We start from the raw sequence: 3,103 nt of genomic DNA, 5'->3' as shown, positions 1-3,103 counted from the left end.
TGGAAATCGATTTGCCAATCGATTTTCTACAGGAAAATCAGAATTTTCAGCCTGCTGAAGGTGCTCTACAGCAACCTTTCAGAACCGAAACAGGTGAATCAAGTAGACGGCCAACAAGGCGAAGAGGATTGCCTCAAAGACTCTGTGATTGTGAATTGTTCCAAGATAGCGAGATCAACAATGAGGGTGATCTTATTCATTTTGCTCTAATGGCCGAATCCGAACCGGTGAATACGGAGGAGGCATTAAGCGAATCAAAGTGGGTGTGTGCTATGAAGGAAGAGCTGGAATCAATTGAAAGGAACAATACATGGATGTTGGTTGATTTACCGAAAGGTAAAAAGGGTATTGGTGTGAAAGGTACTCTTGAATGTGGAACTTTATTTCCTGCAAATGACATGGGCAAAAGTTGCGAATTACTCGGATACACCGACTCCAATTGGTGCGGAGATAAGGACGATCGGAAATCAACGGTCGGTTATGTTTTTATGTTCGGAGGGGCACCAATCTCTTGGTGTTCTAAAAAGGAGCCGATGGTTGCTCTCTCTTCCTGTGAGGCGGAGTATATCGCAGCTTCGTTATGTGCATGCCAAGCTGTGTGGCTAGTGAACCTGTTGTGTGAGCTGGACAGCAACACGAGAGGAGTTGTTTTGCTGTTGATGGACAATGTTTCAGCCATCAACCTTGCTAAGAATCCCATAGCACATGGGAGGAGCAAGCATATTGAGATGAGGTTTCACTATTTGAGGGAACTAGTGAGTTCCAGACAGCTACGTTTGGGGTATTGCAAAAGCGAAGAACAAGTTGCAGATTTGTTGACGATAGGCGTTACGAATGAGGTTTTCAACATACTTGTAATGAAGCTAGGCATGAAGAATGTGGAGCATTTGAATTAAGGTGGTGTATTGGAAGTAATAAATAATTCAAATGTTTTTGGGCCAATTGATTTGGTTCCATATTGTACCCATATAGATAACTTTATGGGTAATGTTTTAGAGACTAATGTCATTTTGAAATACTAATGAAAATCAGAAAACAACTCTCTTCCATAATCTCTCTTTTTTTTTTTTTTCTCCATCATTTTCTAAAACACCACAATTGTCAATTATCAATTTTCACCATTGATTCACCCTCTATTCTTGATAGTGTTCCAACAATAACAACTCTATCTTCTACCTTTTTCTCTCGTTTACCGATTTTTTAGAAAATTCGCTCCCTCCCTGTTTGTCTCAATTTATCGTACAAATACATGTTCTGAATTTTGTATTGTTACTCCAAGAATTAATTGGATTTTACATTATTTTTCTAACAAGCAAAACATGATTTTAGGAAAGAATTTTTTTTTGGCTTTCTATGTGTTACAAGTGATCTCTTTATTAATTTAAAAAGTAAATCAAATTAGTGAAATAACCAGTTTATCACATGATCTTAAGAAGACAAACAAGATAAAAAGGTGACATAGGGAAGGAAACATGTTTTTGTTGTTGTGAATCGTGTGTTGGTGAGGCTGTCAAGGAAACGTGTTGGGTGATAAAATAAGATTGAAAGAGACTTGTGTTGTTGCTTGGTTGAAAGAGTTGTAACTTACAGTTTCTTTTTGTTTTAGAATTATTTTATTTTATTTTATTTTTTTTGTAAAAAAATGATAATTTTAGATTTTTGATAATAATTATAAAATATTTATTAAATATATTATTATTATTATTAAAATAATTTTAAATTATTCGGACAAAAATTAGGTACTACATAGTGGCATCATGATCATATAGGGTTTAGGGAAACATGTTAGTTTAGTAATTAGTCTATTACATTTAACCTTCATTACTCCGATCTCCATCACATCATAATTATTCTCACAAACATATGTAAAATGAATGAGCTATGAATAACTAATGCATATTTTTAACATTTCTTAAACGTTGAACCTCACAGTTTTTCCTCTCTCTAAGAATCCCATCATTTCAACTCATAAACCAATTCAAATCATTAAAGTAAAATCAGAATCAAACCCAAAAATCCACATGCAAAAATGTGAAATCAGTTACAAAAAAAACCTACTATTTACTGAGAAGAAATTCATTTAATTCGAGTTGGGTTGTGGAATTTGCTTGCTACCTCAACTCTTAGTTCTTCTGCCTTTGCCTTTTATGCACTGGTTCAAATTTAGAGATTTCCCAAGTTTGCTTCATATCTTTCTTTAGTGTTATTTTGATTGATTAATGGGTCTTGAAAGGAGGAAATTGACATGTAAGGGGTTAAAATGGAGGTAAAGGACTTCAGATGTTGTTGCCTTTAAATAAATTTAGAAGGAAAGGGAAAAATGATGAACAATAATCAGTTGTTGGTGTGTTGGAGCTTTTTTAAGAGAATGTTATAGCTGGAAAATGAAGGAAATGAGTAGAAGAAGAGATTATTGCACGTAAGTGAGGAAGAAAGAGAGGAAGAAAAGTGACATGATCTCCCTATAACACTTGGACATTATCAACACCACTATTTTTCTAATCTTAATTGAACATAAGTCAAATATTAAACAGTGTATTAATATTTAATAATCTAGTTATTATCTTAATCTTGTAAATACTTTATTTTATAATCTATTTTAATAATCTAATTAAGTGATCTAATTTCTATCTAAATCTTCTAAAGTAGTGAGATGACTATTACATATTATATTGATATATTCTATAATTTAAACGATAAATATAATTTCTTTTAGTAAAAAATATATATAATTGTAATATTTTCTTTCAAAAATTAAAATAAGAATAATGTTGAAAACATTATTCTCAAAAATATTAAAAACAACTTATAATTTATGTAAAAAAATGAATTTTTATTTTATCATGTGTTATAAAAATAACTTATATGTAATTACTTATAGCATAATCATATTGCATATCACTTGTGCTATAAGTTGTTACATATCTTATTTATCTGAACATATTTTAAATTATAATGCTATGTCATTTCATAAGAAAAACAAAAGTCATCTAATAGAATGTTAACCGGTCATCGATGGAAACTCTATCATTTTTTTCATTTTTTTTGTACAGTTTTATTTTATTTTGGTGCAATTTTTTACCTGCAGTTTTTTATTTGAACT

Source organism: Cicer arietinum, chromosome 4, assembly GCF_000331145.2.
Source record: "Cicer arietinum cultivar CDC Frontier isolate Library 1 chromosome 4, Cicar.CDCFrontier_v2.0, whole genome shotgun sequence".
In the NCBI taxonomy this organism is placed as follows: domain Eukaryota; kingdom Viridiplantae; phylum Streptophyta; class Magnoliopsida; order Fabales; family Fabaceae; genus Cicer; species Cicer arietinum.
The sequence above is the reverse complement of the archived record's forward strand: the minus strand, read 5'-3'. Positions refer to the sequence as shown.